The 19205-nt window shown below is 43.3% G+C and overlaps 1 pseudogene; it reads right to left on the reverse strand.

The window, feature by feature from the left end:
- Positions 1 to 7235: 7235 nt before the first annotated feature.
- Positions 7236 to 7353, reverse strand: LOC126177328 (5S ribosomal RNA; annotated as a pseudogene).
- Between the last annotated feature and the right edge of the window lie 11852 nt (positions 7354 to 19205).

Raw genomic sequence — 19205 nt, forward strand, 5'->3', positions numbered from 1 at the left:
GTGGAACGGCTTGCCATGCCATTTCCACCTGGCGCCTCAGTTGGACCAGCGTTCGTGCTGGACGTGCAGACCGCGTGAGACGACGCTTCATCCAGTCCCAAACATGCTCAATGGGGGACAGATCCGGAGATCTTGCTGGCCAGGGTAGTTGACTTACACCTTCTAGAGCACGTTGGGTGGCACGGGATACATGCGGACGTGCATTGTCCTGTTGGAAGAGCAAGTTCCCTTGCCGGTCTAGGGATGGTAGAACGATGGGTTCGATGACGGTTTGGATGTACCGTGCACTATTCAGTGTCCCCTCGACGATCACCAGTGGTGTACGGCCAGTGTAGGAGATCGCTCCCCACACCATGATGCCGGGTGTTGGCCCTGTGTGCCTCGGTCGTATGCAGTCCTGATTGTGGCGCTCACCTGCACGGCGCCAAACACGCATACGACCATCATTGGCACCAAGGCAGAAGCGACTCTCATCGCTGAAGACGACACGTCTCCATTCGTCCCTCCATTCACGCCTGTCGCGACACCACTGGAGGCGGGCTGCACGATGTTGGGGCGTGAGCGGAAGACGGCCTAACGGTGTGCGGGACCGTAGCCCAGCTTCATGGAGACGGTTGCGAATGGTCCTCGCCGATACCCCAGGAGCAACAGTGTCCCTAATTTGCTGGGAAGTGGCGGTGCGGTCCCCTACGGCACTGCGTAGGATCCTACGGTCTTGGCGTGCATCCGTGCGTCGCTGCGGTCCGGTCCCAGGTCGACGGGCACGTGCACCTTCCGCCGACCACTGGCGACAACATCGATGTACTGTGGAGACCTCACGCCTCACGTGTTGAGCAATTCGGCGGTACGTCCACCCGGCCTCCCGCATGCCCACTATACGCCCTCGCTCAAAGTCCGTCAACTGCACATACGGTTCACGTCCACGCTGTCGCGGCATGCTACCAGTGTTAAAGACTGCGATGGAGCTCCGTATGCCACGGCAAACTGGCTGACACTGACGGCGGCGGTGCACAAATGCTGCGCAGCTAGCGCCATTCGACGGCCAACACCGCGGTTCCTGGTGTGTCCGCTGTGCCGTGCGTGTGATCATTGCTTGTACAGCCCTCTCGCAGTGTCCGGAGCAAGTATGGTGGGTCTGACACACCGGTGTCAATGTGTTCTTTTTTCCATTTCCAGGAGTGTATATATACTGCCGGCATCGACTGTTGATTCTATTGTGATGGATGTCAATACCATCAACAATGCTACATTGAGCATCTTATTTAGGTTTCATAACGATTTTGTATTTCGCACTACACTGGTTTCCTGCGTTGCTATGGACTCTGTTCATTTGCAGTATTTCACCATACATCTCCCGCTCTTTGGGTGCATAGCTTACAGTTTTTGTGGGTTTTAGGAAAATGTGGTTTATTTGACCAGTTGTTCTTTGAAATTCTCTGTCACGTATCTGTATTGGTTTTTTTTAAAACTTACAGACTACATAGCCAACATATTCAGTTCTTCCCCACTGTCAGAGAATGTTTTGTCTATTCTATTATCGCTGTAACGGTTAATGAAATCAGCAACGCTGTCATCATTGTGTAATTTTGCTGAGAGTTCATCGAGAGATTCAGTAACTGTTTGAAGGTTTTCTTGAACATCTGCTCTTGATCCAAATGTCCTAAACTTAGCAGTTGTGACTTCTCTTGAACAGCCTTCCGTGGCATGAACGCCTCATGCATAGTTGACGTCTTGTTCTTTACTAAGCAGACGCCTTTTAGGGTGCACCTTATATACATTCTGTCAACCTTCGAGTTAAGTCATGTACGTTCTTCTCAATTCCACCAACCTTTACAGCTAAGTAAACTACTTTATTCCTTAGAATGATCTAGATATGTGTCTCTAGTTCGTTAACCCTAGCCACTACGTCGTAGATCTGTCTCAAAAGGGTCTGGGCATACATCTCTAGGTCCTTAACTTTATGTGCGAGAAGTTGAAATTTTCCAACTATGTACAGAAACATTCTCTCTCTGTGCACAGCTGTCCTCTCCAGCTGAGTGCCTGACATACATGTGAACTTGTGAGGTGAGAGGTAATGCCCAAAATGTGGTATTCTCTGCATACTTTCGACACTGTAGGTCTCGGAATACTGAATCCCTGACGATATCTGAAATGGAATGTCCTACGCATCTAGCTCCAACAACTATTCTGTGGTCAGAGTCTGGTAATACCCATAGTGCGGCCATAAAATAGTCGGAAACCTTGTCGCATGAAGTACCTGAGTACAAACGATAGCTTCGCCAAACCGCTACCCTTTTATACCTTGTGTACGCAATCCTGGCACCATCTCTATACTCGCTTGTCGCTATACCATGGTTTTCGTCACGTTAATGTTCAGACTGTGGATGAGGTATGCACCAGAGAATGATCGCTTTAAAGAAAATATTTTCCATTGTTAAAGTTGGAAGTTTTTTTCCCAAGGTAAATCCATGATGATCTGAAGAATGTAAACGCCAAACAAGTCGTTTCATAAACAGTAGATGTACTGAGCATTTCACAAATTGATATGATTTGGGAAGCAGATGATGGAAGGAATAAGGAAAAGACTATAAAACGATGGGCTAAATGGGAGGCTCAGGTGCTTTATATATTAGTAATTAGTCGCTAAATAGTAGTCGGCTAGCGACAAGACTGCGATACAATGTGTACAGCCGATCAGTAGCTGTGACGTGTACGGTGAGTGTGTAGGGTACTGTGGCCCCTACAAGGTGCGCCACAGCTTTCCCCCGCACTCGGCCGAGGTGCGCAATGGCGGGCGAGCTCATATGCGGGCCAGAGCAATGCTCGTTTCAGCAACGGCGCTGCAGCGACACGATGACCGCTTTATGGCCGCCATAAAATAATGAAGACTTTTACTCCCTTCGTAAATAATAACGAACAAAAAATCGGGCTGCGCTCTGCTCCGTCTGCTTTCGAACAGTTTAATTACGATGGGCGCAGATTTACAGCGGCGGGGCGCGCCGTGGCAGAGCGCTCCGTGCCGTGATGTGCAGTGCCGTGGCGCGGCGCGGCGCTGCCCGCGCTTTTGCAGCGCGTAGGCCGCCGCGCGTTGCAAGCCGGGACAGCGAGCCGCGGGCACCGGCCGGGCTACTACTGACAGCACTGGGTAACAACCGCGGGGGCGACGTAACTTCCTCGACTTCGAATTAGGGCAAGCGTGGATCCACGCACCGGTTCTGGGGAGGGGGCTGAAGGAGTGTTCGCAGTTTGCGACTGTCTCTCCTCTACGTTAAAATACACTACTGGCCATTAAAATGGCTACACCAAGAAGAAATACAGATGATAAACGGGTATTCATTGGACAAATATATTATACTAGAACTGAAATGTGATTACATTTTCACGCAATTTTGGTGCATAGATCCTGAGAAATCAGTACCTAGAACAACCACCTCTGGCCATAATAACGGCCTTGATACGCCTGGGCATTGAGTCAAACAGAGCTTGGATGGCGTGTACAGGTACAGCTGCCCATGCAGCTTCAACACGATACCACAGTTCATCAAGAGTAGTGACGCGTATTGTGACGAGCCAGTTGCTCGGCCACCATTGACCAGATGTTTTCAATTGGTGAGAGATCTGGAGAATTTGTTGACCAGGGCAGCAGTCATTTTCTGTATCCAGAGAGGCCCGTATAGGACCTGCAACATGCGGTCGTGCATTATCCTGCTGAAACGTAGGGATTCGCAGGGGCTGAATGAAGGGTAGAGTCACGGGTCGTAACACTTCTGAAATGAAACGTCCACTGTTCAAAGTGCCCTCAATGCGAACAAGAGGTGACCGAGATGTGTAACTAATGGCACCCCATTCCATCACGCCGGATGATACGCCAGTATGGCGAAGACGAATACACGCTTCCAATGTACGTTCACCGCAATATCGCCAAACACGGATGCGACCATCATGATGCTGTAAACAGAACCTGGATTCATCCGAAAAAATGACGTTTTGCCATTCGTGCACCCTGGTTCGTCGTTGAGTACACCATCGCAGGCGCTCCTATCTGTGATGCAGCGTAAAGCTGATAGTCCATGCTGCTACAAACGTCGTCGAACTGTTCGTCCAGATGGCTGTTGTCTTGCAAACGTCACCATCTGTTGACTCAGGGACCGAGACGTGGCTGCACGATCCGTTGCAGCCATGCGTTTAAGATGCCCGTCATCTCGACTGCTAGTGATACGAGGCCGCTGGGATCCAGCACGGCGTTCCGTATTACCCTCCTGAACCCACGGATTCCATATTCTGCTAACAGTCGTTGGATCTCGTCCAACGCGTGCAGCAATGTCGCGATGCGATAAACCGCAATCGCGATAAGCTACAATCCGACCTTTATCAAAGTCGGATACGTGATGGAACGTATTTCTCCTCCTTACACGAGTCATCATAACAATGTTTTACCAGGCAACGCCGGTCAAGTGCTGTTTGTGTATGAGAAATCGGTTGGAAACTTTCCTCATGTCAACACGTTGTAGGTGTCGCCACCGGCGCCAACCTTGAGTGAGTGCTCTGAAAAGCAAATCATTTGCATATCACAGCATCTTCTTCCTGTCGGTTAAATTTCGCGTCTGTAGCTCGTCATCTTCGTGGTGTAGCAATTTCAATGGCCAGTAGTGTATAACCTGCCGTCACAAGAAATGCCACAAATCCCTGCGATTTCACTAATAACTCAGTATATATTGAGTTTGTTCATAAGTTCGTAGTGTCTTTCCATAAGTTTGATAAACACAGCAGATACACCTAACAGAGGCTTTAATCATCAATAATATATGTTTCTTCACTACTTACGATAATCTACCAAAGACGGGTAGCTTTTCGATTCTGGAACTGTAGAAACCGCGTGGTTTTAAGACGAGGATCTCGTCCAACCATGTTCGTAGCGCACTTTTACCCGTGAAGGAGATTTCTTGAAGGTTATTCGACAGAGAGCGGATAAGGTGAAAATCTGAGAACGCAAGACCAGAGGAAAAAGGTGGGTGCAGAATGACTTCCGAACCCAATTCCTGTATAGTGTTCTTTGTCAGTCTAGCGGAATGCAGGCGGGCGTTATCGTGGAGCAGGATAGTTCACGACGGCCGTTGTGACCGAGATGTTCTAGGCGCTTCGGTCCCGAACCACGCGGCTGCTACGGTCGCAGGTTCGAATCCTGCCTGGGGCATGAATGTGTGTGATGTCTTTAGGTTAGTTAGGTTTACGTAGTTCTAAGTCTAGGGGACTGATGACCTCAGATTTTAAGTCCCATAGTGCTTAGAGCCATTTGAACGAAGCATACTCCACGAAGTCTTCCTGATTGTTGCTCTTAGATTGCGTCTGCAAGATGTCTCAGTTGTTGACAGTAAACATCAATACTGGTGGTTACACCTCGGGAAAACACTTCGTAATACACCATACCGTCACTGTTGCGCCAGATACATATCATGACCTTTTGTGGATGCGTACGTATTTGTGAGGGGAATTGCTGCTGTATTTGCACCCAACTATTCCTTTCTTTTCCTTATTTTGAAATAAAGTCGCCATTTCTTGTCAGCAATAACCATACTGGATAGGAAAGGTCGGTGTTGTTCGCGAGCCAATTGATGACGAGCGAGCAGAGATGCACAAATGGCCACCCGCAGATTTTTTTTTAAGTGAGTTTAAACTATCTTCAACAAACCCCATATTCTTCCTGAACATGTCAAAACTATCGCCTTTTGAAAGAGAAAACCATTTTCTTGCTTGCTCTGCACAGTGGCATTGTCCCCATACGCGGCGCGTATGTTTCTGGCTCCCTTGGCTGCCGTCTTCCCTCTATTCAACTAAGACGGAGGAATGTGTCGGAGATGTTCCGATTACTTCACTTGACACTCCATTTTATAGCGTCCGCAGCTCCATTGACTATCTCAAAATGAGAAAGTGACAATCTGTAAACTCAAATAGCAACAGCGAACTACAGATAAAAAATCACAGTCGATAAATAAACCCACAGCAACAGCGAACTACGGATAAAACGACAGTAGATACTTAAACCCAAAGCAGCTGGAATACCAACGTGCAAAACACAAACGCTATAACTCCGTAGCAAATGAAATACCAAAGTGCAAAACAAACAGGCTACGTACTTACGCACGAACATAGTAAATTAAATACAGGGTGTCCATATGCGAATATTCCATTTTCAGTAGTTTTATTTTCTTTTATTTACACATCAAGTTCTGTAGGACCAAATTGAGGAGCAAATCTCCAAACTCATGGAACGCGTCAGTACATGAAATTGCAACACATAAATAATAACAGATAAAATAAAATGTTTATGAACAGAAAAAAGACAAGCCATAAGTTTAAGTAAACACAATCAACAATGTTGCATAGGAATCAACTTAACTTTTCAAGGAACTGCTCAACAGAATAGAAGGAGTGACCCATAAGAAAACTCCTCAGTTTCGATTTGAGAGCGTTTGAATTACTCCCAAGATTTTTGAATTTTTCAGGTAGCTTATTGAAAATTGATGCAATAGCATACTGCAGACATTTCTGCACTAGAGTTAAGGAAGTGCGATCGAGATGCAGGTTGGATATCTGTCTAGTATTAATTGAGTGAAACCTAAAATCTTGGGAATAAGCTGATGTTGTTAACAAGAGACGACAGTAAAGAATATATAAAATTGTGAGACCAATGTCAGAATGCCCAGACTAATGAACAGGGGTCGACAAGAGGTTCGCGAACTTACACCACTTTTGCCCATACTGTCCGTTTCTGAGCCAAAAATATCCTTCAAGAATGGTAAGAGTTACCCAAAAATAAAATACCATGCGACATAAGCGAATGAAAATAATCAAAGTAGACTAATTTTAAGTAGACTAATTTTCGCGTCGAACGATAAATTACTTCAGACACTCTTTGTTTTGATTTAGGCAACTTACAAAAACTCATACATGAGTAGAAGGTAAGATAACCTAGTTTTCTTACAAATGTTCAATATGTCACCTTTACTTCTACGACTCTAAAAAAAAACTACTCCCGCACAGGCCACGAAGGCCCAAAGGTACCTACTGGCCGCCGTGTCATCCTCAGCCCACAAGCGTCACTGGATGCGGATATGGAGGGGCACGTGGTCTGCACACCGCTCTCCCGGCCGTATGTCAGTTTCGGAGACCGGAGCCGCTACTTCTCAGTCAAGTAGCTCCTCAGTTTGCCTCACAAGGGCTGAGTGCAACCCGCTCGCCAACAGCGCTCGGCAGACCGGATGGTCACCCATCCAAGTTCTAGGCCAGCCCGACAGCGCTTAACTTCGGTGATCTGACGGGAACCGGTGTTACCACTGCGGCAAGGCCGTTGGTTTACTTCTACGACACATATCCTAAATCAAATCCAGTTCCTTCCACACACGATTTAACAAGTGCGATGTAATGGAAGAAATAGGATTTTCTGTACTGTGTCTCAAATCTGGCCAATAATTAGGTGGTGGCGCAACATCGTTACGATCTTTTATACAGCCCTAAAGGAAAAATGGCATGGCGTAAGGTCTGGTGAATGTGGAGGACAGTGGAGGAGAGCTCTGTCCAGCATTATGACTAAACCCATGGTCACAGACTCTGACTTTCAACCAGTGTCGCATAAAGAAATGCCGAAGGAGTGCGGCTCCATGTTGTTGCCACACAAAATTTTCTTGTTAACCTTCCAGTTGGAGAAAGAGCCATTCTTGCAACATATTCAGATAAGACACCCCGGTTACGGTGGCTTCAGCAAAAATTTTGATCCGTACAGCTGATGTCAGGATACAACGCAGGAAACGTTGAATCTTTGGAAACTTCTTTTACAAAGTACAGGTTCATGAGACTGTTCTGTGCTCCAGAGATGAACATTACGGGTACTGAACATCACTGAACATCCCTCGACCAAGAAAGTATCTTCAAGCTGAAACACTTTACTTGCAAAGCTACAGCGTACAAAATTGTCACCTGTCTTTAAAGATCCTACCAACTGCAGCCAGTATGGGCGCATGTTTAAATCTTTAATTAAAACCCAGCATATGGACGTCTTCGCAACTGAAGTGCAAGTCTCGGTTTCCAGGCAGACTTCTTAGCACTACAAGAATAATGTGCTCTGACACGGTCAGCATCCTCTTCAAACACTTTTGGTCATCCCATACTTTGCTTTTTACACACACATATCTGTCGGTATAGAATTGAGTCTACCACCGGCGGATATTTTCTGACACATGGAGTATCACAATCACACTTCAAACGAAACGCGAGTTGCATTCAAATTACAGATTAGCTCTTAACAACTTCCTGATTGTCAAACGCCTTACACTCAGGAAGCGCCATATTGTGTATGTGGCGTATGTGACTCTACAGGCTGAAAAACAACAAAGCAGTACTTGCGGATAACCTTATTTAACGATGTTTAAGTTACATGCCAATTCTGACACTGAAACATCACCCTACAACGCCTTCAGTCGATACTGCTAAAATTTATAACTAGGACATTCTTTTATAGGCAGCCTATATTTTAACATAATAATAATAATACCAGTATATTTGGAGTGAGACCTGTAGATAGTTTCTCCCCACTGCTCTTTAATTTTGTTCCAGAGAAAGTCGTAACGGAAGGGAGAATGTTATTAGGAGAACCCCAAATCAACGAGAGAGTTACGTTAGGTTACAAAAGAGACAACCTACAGAGACATTGCCTCACGTTTGCAGACGACCTAGCTATTTTTTACATTCAATGGAAACAGCATTAGACAGTCTGCATTGCTGAAAGAACAAGGTGAAAAAACAGACTTACAAATCTTCTTTGAGGAAACAAAATTTATGACGAATATCAAGGTTCCCAAGGTAATGAAAACTAAAAATGCAAAACTAACAAATGCAAGTACGTAGGAGAATTAATTCAAAATAACATTTTGGAAAAAGAGGCCATTAAAGTGAGAGGTAGAAAGATGCAACCAACATGCTGTTTCACTAAGAATATTTACACTAAGAAATTAATACCCCGCAATACTAGACTTACACACTTCTCTACTGTATTTGTGCCTGGAACACTTTATGCGGCTGAATGTTTAGCTCTAAAACAAAGAGGCAATGAAGGAACTACTGGAAATGACACAAAGAAAAATACTAACAAACATTTTGCGGCCAGTTGCAGAGCAAACGCAATACAGGACACATTACGTAATGAAATGAAACAGATGCAGCCGTCGTTCTGACGTCCCGCAGACATCAATCACAAGGAAGGACGTACAGAAACTCAACACAGAATACGTCTGAATAGCGGCCAAAGAATGAATACCAAAGGACTTATAAAAAGACTGATTAATTCGTTGAATTAAAATGGACTAATATTGCCAATTGCGTCAGTGGACCTGATCTCTGATGGCAAATGTCATGTATCTTAAAAGTGTTTGAAATTTTAAGCGCAGTACTGATCCATGGCAATTGCTGCATTGTAGCTACGTACATTCTTGAAACAATTCTTTGCTTTTTCTTTAGTTCGATAATTTGATACACAGTGCTGAAAAACAATTTTGTGGTTAATGGCAACAAATTAACGTTACCCTTATGACAACACAATGTAAATGCCGTTGTATCACGTGAAGTCACCTCAGACGTGAAATGATTTGCGTTACAAAATGTGTACTGTAAATTCATCAAACCTCAAATACAGTCTCAAAATTATTTGTAATTATTTCAGTGCACATTTAAATTTATCTTTGAGAACGACAATAGAATTATCGTTATCAACATCTGCATTATTCCTGTTACTTTCTCTACGCAAAAATGTGTCTCTCTAGCTGTTTGTCTTTCAGTCAGACCCGTTAATGTCCTTCTTCGAGGCGTAGCCTCAGACAAACGTAGTTTCCTTACAATACGAGTGATTGTAGCAATTCGAAATGAAGGCACAGAATATAGAAACACCGTAAATTTTATGGTTACGGAAGCAAACGAATACAGTGTTAGTTCCATTTACTCTTAGACTGAAGCAGGTGAAAAAAAGACACTAACGAATACCATTTGTTGTCCCCGATGGCTTCGTTGCTAGTTTCGTTTCCCACTGTTGACAACATCAACGACGTAGCAGTTGCGGCACTGTAACTGTCCGGTATGCATGTGTTACTGCGACTGCAGTATCTGCTACATTTGAACATGAACAGCATTATAATGCTGCTTCAACGAAACGTTGTTACTTTCACATGTCATTTCTGCAATAATACCTGTTTGTTACCCGTAGTAGAAGTTGGTAGCAACATCAGAGACAAAGGAAAACTTTTTGCAGGTGAGTGCCTACTTCTTTTTACCTCGCCTAATACCTATGTATACACATGATTTTTTTTCTTTTTTTTATATCTACGGCAAAGTTCCTTTGGAAAAATACAAGTTTCATTGGCCTCCATGAATAATTAATTTTTAAAATCGGTACTTTAATTTCCGATGCTCACATATTAATATTATGCACTATCATTATGAATGCCCACATTGCTAATACTTTCACTACTCAAAAATAGTGTCAGTCTAGCTCTGCGTCTTTCACTCTGTCTCGTTAGCATTCCCCCTCTAGGCATACCCTTAAACAAATATAGTTTCCGTATAATAAGGAAATAACTGTAGTCGGAAGTCGTAGTTATTGAAAATGAAGAAATTAGGTATCACGAACTTACTTCAAATTTTCTCGTAGTGGCAGAAAAGTAAGTGAAATGACTACGCCAATACACAACGTTATTTACAGACTTCGCTACTATGATATGTTGATTTTCAATGTCGACAACATCACAGACCTAGTGGTTGCTGCACACAGCTGCCCAGTATGTTTGTTTTACTGAAAATGAACTAGGTAAACATGAAAGTCCCAAGAAAGTGATTTCACGAAATGTTGTTACTTTCGTGTGTCATTTCTACCATAGCACTTGATTCGGGCGCAGGGCAGAGGCTGGTACCTCTTCAGTTGTCGATGTTCAGGTATTGAAGATTTTAATCCGTGATAGAGAATGAAACGTCAGTGTTGTGAAAGCGAAAGCTTCTATTTTCTTTAACTACCCCTAACGGCTGATACTAGAAGGAGATTTAGGAACCAAATTTTAAATTGTAAGACATTTCCAGGGGCAGATGTGGACTCTGACCACAATCTATTGGTTATGAACTGTAGATTAAAACTGAAGAAACTGCAAAAAGGTGGGAATTTAAGGAAATGGGACCTGGATAAACTGAAAGAACCAGAAGTTGTACAGAGTTTCAGAGAGAGCATAAGGGAACAATTGACAGGAATGGGGGAAAGAAATACAGTAGAAGAAGAATGGGTAGCTCTGAGGGATGAAATAGTGAAGGCAGCAGAGGATCAAGTAGGTAAAAAGACGAGGGCTAGTAGAAATCCTTGGGTAACAGAAGAAATATTGAATTTAATTGATGAAAGGAGAAAATATAAAAACGCAGTAAATGAAGCGGGCAAAAAGGAATACAAACGTCTCAAAAATGAGATCGACAGGAAAAGCCAAATGGCTAAGCAGGGATGGCTAGAGGACAAATGTAAGGATGTAGAGGCTTGTCTCACTAGGGGTAAGATAGATACCGCCTACAGGAACATTAAATGGACCTTTGAAGAAAAGAGAGCAACTTGTATGAATATCAAGAGCTCAGATGGAAACCCAGTTCTAAGCAAAGAATGGAAGGCCGAGAGGTGGAAGGAGTATATAGAGGGTCTATACAAGAGCGATGTACTTGAGGACAATATTATGGAAATGGAAGAGGATGTAGATGAAGATGAAATGGGAGATACGATACTGCGTGAAGAGTTTGACAGAGCACTGAAAGACCTGAGTCGAAACAAGGCCCCGGGAGTAGACAACATTCCATTAGAACTACTGACGGCCTTGGGAGAGCCAGTCCTGACAAAACTCTACCATCTGGTGAGCTAGATGTATGAGACAGGCGAAATACCCCCAGACTTCAAGAAGAATATAATAATTTCAATCCCAAAGAAAGCAGGTGTTGACAGATGTGAAAATTACCGAACTATCACTATACTAACACGAATTCTTTACAGACGAATGGAAAAACTGGTAGAAGCTGACCTCGGGGAAGATCAGTTTGGATTCAGTAGAAATGTTGGAACACGTGAGGCAATACTGACCTTACGACTTATCTTAAAAGAAAGATTAAGGAAAGACAAACCTACGTTTCTAGCATTTGTAGACTTAGAGAAAGCTTTTGACAATGTTGACTGGAATACTCTATTTCAAATTCTAAAGGTGGCAGGGGTAAAATACAGAGAGCGAAAGACTATTTACAATTTGTACAGGAACCAGATGGCAGTTATAAGAGTCGAGGGGCATGAAAGGGAAGCAGCGGTTGGGAAGGGAGTGCGACAGGGTTGTGGCCTGTCCCCGATGTTATTCAATCTGTATATTGAGCGAGCAGTAAAGGAAACAAAAGGAAAATTCGGAGTAGGTATTAAAGTCCACGGAGAAGAAATAAAAAATTTGAGGTTCGCCGATGACATTGTAATTCTGTCAGAGACAGCAAAGGACTTGGAAGAGCAGTTGAACGGAATGGACAGTGTCTTGAAAGAAGGATATAAGATGAACATCAACAAAAGCAAAACGAGGATAATGGAATGTAGTTGAATTAAGTCGGGTGATGCTGAGGGAATTAGATTAGGAAATGAGACACTTAAAGTAGTTAAGAAGTTTTGCTATTTGGGGAGCAAAATAACTGATGATGGTCGAAGTAGAGAGGATATAAAATTTAGACTGGCAATGGCAAGGAAAGTGTTTCTGAAGAAGAGAAATTTGTTAACATCGAGTATAGATTTAAGTGTCAGGAAGTCATTTCTGAAAGTATTTGTATGGAGTGTAGCCATGTATGGAAGTGTAACATGGACGATGAATAGTTTGGACAAGAAGAGAATAGAAGCTTTCGAAATGTGGTGCTACAGAAGAATGCTGAAGATTAGATGGGTAGATCACATAACTAATGAGGAGGTATTGAATAGGATTGGGGAGAAGAGGAGTTTGTGGCACAACTTGACAAGAAGAAGGGACCGGTTGGTAGGACATGTTCTGAGGCATCAAGGGATCACAAATTTAGCAATAGAGGGCAGCGTGGAGGGTAAAATTCGTAGAGGGAGACCAAGAGATGAATACACTAAGCAGATTCAGAAGGATGTAGGTTGCAGTAAATACGGGAAGATGAAGAAGCTTGCACAGGATAGAGTAGCATGGAGAGCTGCATCAAACCAGTCTCAGGACTGAAGACAACAACAACAACAACAACAACAACGGCTGCTTACAAACTTTTCTTTTTCTTTGTGCACGTCTATGGCAAAATGCTTTTCGAGTTATGTAAGGATCATTCGCTTCGTTGCAAAATTAATATTAAAAATATGTATTTCAATTTTCGTGTTCACGTATTAATGTTATGATGACACATGGAGCAAAGTAACTGAGTGACATAGCTGAAGTCCAAATTACTCTGTACGATATTAAGGAATGACTGCCGGTCCGAAAAAAAATTGAAATATTCTGAAGGTTCTCATGAACGAAACGCAAGAAGAAGACTGTAGCCATTGCAGCAGAAGAAAGAAGACAGAAACATCGAGACATGATGAGTAAAGTGTGGAAGAAAGGAAAGTAGACACTGTTCAAGTAAACGTAGCCCCTAGTGGCTCTATGTAAAAGCAAGAGAACAATATTTTTACATCAATGCTTAGTACATGGCTTCAGCGTAACATCCAATAAATTGCACATTAGAGAAATGTAGCATCTGAGAAGCATTCGTCTGAAAATTTGAGATGTGGACGACTGACCCAACTGATTTAAGAACTATAGGAGCATCAAGGAGAGATTTGCTATTGAAATTTTGGGACAGCTCTTTTCAGGAGGAGTCGGACAACATACTACTTCCCCCACACATACATCTCGCGTTTTGACCACGAGGTGAGAATTCGAAAAATTAGAGCCAGTGTAGAGGCTTACCGACAGCCATTCTTCCCACGCACTATTCCCGAGTGGAACAGAGTGGGAGGGATCCGATAGTGGCAGCAAAAGTATCCTCCGCTACACACCACTAGTGGCTTGGGGAGTATGAGGTAGATGTAGAAACAAGCAAACCTTTGACAACCTTATAATCTACACGATTTAAAATCAAAATTTGCACTCAGCAATAACAGCATATCAATAAGCACTACGACTGGGAACACGCGTCTGCAGAATATGGGAATGTAATCATGTAAAAGAGGCTAATGCTGTTTCTTGCAGCCGTTTTCGCTTACGTTCGAAAACTCAGTGTTCCTGTTCTTCACTTAGTCAGGGTGTTTCCCTTTGTGCTTTCTTTTACTTAGCTTCACGGTTGTACCCATATGCATAAGAATCGTGTCAGACTTACTGTTGGCATTCGGACCAGCCGGTTAATGTGCGCTTTGACCTGGCGGGAATAATACCGATCAGGCTGCTAGGCATCCCTTCTCGCAATCAGCTAAGAAGTCACCCGTGTTAAACGTGGCTGCCGATTCCTAGAATTCTTTGTCATATTCGAGACACTTGGTTTTCGTGCAACTTTATTTCCGGTAGTTACCTGTGCCGTTTCGAAATAGACGAATGTACAAATTTAAAGGAAGCTACTAAAATATTTCTCGGTATGGGTCATAGCTCCCAGAACATTCCCCCCCCCCCCCCAACTTGTATTCTCACCTTTTCTTTGATTTTCATTCACTGTTGTATAACTTGATCTCATCTATGAGGCCACACCAGTAAAATGTGTAGTGCCGCAAGTCAGCGTGAAATTAGGCTAAAAACATCAATGCCAAACCGTGTAAAACATAGATGTACACGATACTTCCAAATGTGTACAAAAAACAAACAAAAATGCTGTTACTGAATACTGTAAACTGTTTATATGATGTAACTTGCACTGTTAGTTTTTCGTGTTTTATGAAGGGTAGGCTGGGGATAAATCAGTTGGCCTAAACGTACTTGGAAAGTCACAAAAGTCGATCGATGTACGTGACCAGTGGTCGAAATTCCAACTCGCAGATTCTCTCCGACACTGACCACTTCTGCCTTAATGTATGCTTCTATATTCGCAAGTCACTCTTAGTTCCTCTAATATACTTCTACAATAATACTAATGAGCGTATGGCACTGGTGGCCGGGAGACCCCTCCCGGGGCGGTTCGGCCGCCGCTCCACAATTTCTTTAACGCCACTAAGGCGACTTGCGAATGAATGAGGATGAAATTATGATCAAAAATACACAACACCCAGTCATCTGGAGGCAGAGAAAATCCCTGACCCCGCCGCGAATCGAACCTAATACCCCGTGCGCGGGAAGTGAGAACGCTACCACAAGACCACGAGCCGCGTACATACAGTTCTATGATCAGCCAGCTGTGCCTGTCTCCCTGGATTCGAATATCTTGTTTTGTGTTTATATTGAAGGTTGGTTCACCTACACTTAGCGCGAGTGTAAAGATGTAGAATGTTAATACGGTTTGTTTCGTTTAAAAAGCCTTAAGAGTTTTCACATGAGAAATTCAGAGGAACTACTGTCCAGCACGTCCTCATACTATGGTACAGAGCCACCATTGACCAAGAGAAAATGAAAAACTTTTGAGGATCCGTGAAGCCAATGGAAAGCTCATAAAAGCTTTATATTTGTGGCCGCAGTGTCCATAGTTGCTTAAAATTTATGAAAGGACTGGAAATTAAAGATTTGGAAATATAAGGTTTGGAAATTAGTTCTTCCAGCTACTACGTGTTAATTTCACCATTACTGTTTCGTTTCATTCATTTAAAACGACGTCGTTGTGTATAATATATTTATAATTTAGTCTTGTTTCTCGATCTAAAAATTGTTCGTTTGGACAGATGACTCTAAGAGAAAAGAATGTTAAAGAACAGTGGTAAATAATACTCTTGGGTGAAGGAAGTGTATGACTTCCTTAGTCACTACCCTTAATGAATAAGTATGTATCTCCTACCTATCACGTGATTATATGGGAGACTATGACAAACGTTAGGTAGCGTCTAATTAACTGCTTGCTACCATTGGTTCCTCTGACAAACCCCCAGACAATCGTCTCGCCCCACTGCGTTCAATCGCTATCACAATCTAGATCGTCGATCTAATATCCGTGGCGTTTGTCACTGTTGCATGTCAGAAGTGGCTCAAGGAAACGATCAGGCGGCTGTCACAACAACCTCATTTGTTTCTATGTTTGGAGCAGTTACAAACCAACGAATTCTTTTGGTAAGAAAAGCAGGATCAGCAGTGTTTCTCTGGTGCGTATCCTCTGTATGATGTGTAAATATAGTTAAAGTATGGAGCTGACTCCTTTTTTGGCGAAGAGTCATCAGTCATAGTCTTCTGACTGGTTTGATGCGGCCCACTACGAATTCCTCTCGTGTACCACCCTCTTCATATCAAAGTAACACTTGCATCTAACTCTCCAATTATTTGATGTCCATATTCTAATCTCTCTACAGTCCCTTCTAGTACCATGTAATGTTTTCCGTGATGTACAACGTATTAACACATGTCCTATAATAATGCCTCTTCTTCTTGTCGGTGTTTGACATATGATACTTTCTTCGCCAATTCTGCGGGAACGTCCCTGTTGAGTACCTTATCAGTCCATATAATTTTCAACAATCCCTTGTGGCACCACATATGAGACACTTCCACTACTTTCTTCTCCGGTTTTCCCACTGCCCACGATTTATTACAACGCTGCGTTCCACGGCTCTTGAGTTCTGACTGTGGTACTTGTTTCCCTGTTTCTCCCATAACTACGGCAACTTCTTCTCTGATGTTAACACACACTTCCTTCTCCTCTAAAAGCTCTTCAATGTACTCTTTTTACCCATCCGTTGTCTCTCTGCGTGTAACAGCGTGATTTTTATTGCACTCTTAATGTTGCTCATGGCACCGAAGGTTGCTTTCAGTTTCCTGTATGTTGAATCATTCCTTCTGACGATCATTTCTTCTCAGAATTCTTCACACTTTGCCTGCAGCCGTTTCCCCTTGGCTTCCCTGCACTTTCTGTTTACTTCATTCCTAAGTGATTCATATTCCTGTGTTTCCCTGAACATATTTTTACTTCCATCTTAAGTCGATCAGTTGAGGCATTTGTCCTGTTACCCAGAAATCCTCCGCAGATACCTTCATTGACCTAAGTTTGTGTGTCCAACATCTGTGATCGGCCTTCTTAGAGACGTCCCCTCCTCTGCAACACAAGTCTCTACTACGGTATTCCTTCTCGAAGTGTCCACGCCTTTGCTGAACTTCAAACACATCTTACCGTTTCTCATTACTTCGGTATTTCATTTCCTCCCACACTAGTTCTTCTGGGTGATTCCCTTCAATTTAATTACTCTTAATTAACTCTTCATGATAACTAAATTGCGATCTAAGGCTATGTCTGCTCCTTAGTAAGTCTTACAAGCCGATATCTGTATTCGGAATCTCTGTCCGATTATGATGTAATCAAGCTAGAGCCTTCCCTTGTCTCCGGACCTTTTTTCAAGTATACCTCTTTCTCTTGTCCTGAACGGAGTAAGTGGTATTACTAGCTGAAATTTATTGCAGAACTCAGTCTTTCTACCGCCTCATTCCTACTACTAACCACACATTTTTCCGTAACTCTTACTTCTACTCCTTCCCCTGCAACCACATTTCAAACCCCAATGATTATTAGATTATCAACTCCCTTTAAATACTGCATTACGCATTCACTGTCCACATAAACTTTCTATGTCTTGATCACCTGCTTGCGACATTAGCACGTATGCATTAACAATTGTTGTCGGCGTTTGTTTGCTGTCGAATCTGATGAGAAAAAACTTATCACTGACCTGTTCGCAGTAACTCTCTCTCTCTCTGCCACACCTCCCTATTCACCACGAATCCTACTCCCATTATATCTACCGCTATTAATATTCCCCTATATTTTTCTAACGAGAAATCCTTACCTCCTTTGCATTTCATTTCACTGACCCATACTTCATTTAGACTGAGCCTTTGCATTTCACTTTTCAGATTTTCTGGCTTTCCTGTTACGTTCAAACTTCTGACATTCCATACTCCGAATCGTTAAATGTTATGCCGTCGTTGGCTATTCCGTCTTCTTCTCACGGTCGCCTCCCCTTTCAGAGTCCACTCCTGGAAATCCGAGTGGGGGAATAGTCCGGAATCGTTTGCCGATGGAGAGATGACCGTGCACTTTCTCAGTTACAGGCAGCGTCTCTGTGCATACAACTTACGTTTCTTTGACGCAGTGATTTCCATTGCCTTCTGCGTCATGAAGAAGTTGATCATTGCTGATTCCTCTGTGTTTTCGTGGCATTTTCCCACCCCAATAACAACAGTGTGCCCTGAACCGCTGTGCGCTATTTCACCCTCTTTGATCAGGCCGTCGGCAGGACTAGGATGACTTGTGACGCTGGAAGTCTTGGGCGTAATTACTGATTACCTTTTATTCAAAGTATAAGCAGAGGTTGAGTTCGAAACTGAGACCCAGGACTTTTTGATAGCTCGTCAAAGACGCTAGCTCTAAACCGTTACTGACCCGTGAAATACTGTTTGCAATCACGAGACCAATCTCGACTAGGACTGTGGGATCTCACTATCTCTGTTAAGGCGTGCTAAAACGTAATGACTCCGAATTTTTTCGTGAAGACTCAAAGCAGTTTAAATAAAAAAAACGCTATTAATATTCTACATCTTTATTCTTCAAGTCTGCATATTTGCAATCCTCTGTCCCAAGAGTGTTCATAACTCTAGCGTGTAACATGGCTTAGTGTAACGAAATTGTGTTGGTGCGTGTGAGACAGAATGCTGTATAGTTTCAAATTCGAAGAGTTGTGGAACACATATAGCATCCTCTCCTTCAGCATGACAATCACGGACCACACACGAGCGCTGCGTCGTCTGCAATAATCCGACCCCTTGGATCCACTGTCATCCATAATCCTCCATGCAGTCCCTACTTGGCCACATCCGATTTTAAGCTGTTTCGCAAACCTGAAGAATGTCTTGGAGGACTTCCCCTTGATAGTGATAGAACGGTGCAAGCAGAGGTGAGGCTGTCTCTCCGTCAACAAAGTCAAACATCCTACAGTTACGGCTTGAACATACTGGCCTATCGCTGGGAGAAATGTGTTCGTTTGAAATGAATATGCAGAAACGAAGAGAAAAGAA

Source organism: Schistocerca cancellata, chromosome 3 (assembly GCF_023864275.1).
Source record: "Schistocerca cancellata isolate TAMUIC-IGC-003103 chromosome 3, iqSchCanc2.1, whole genome shotgun sequence".
Classification (NCBI taxonomy): Eukaryota; Metazoa; Arthropoda; class Insecta; order Orthoptera; family Acrididae; genus Schistocerca; species Schistocerca cancellata.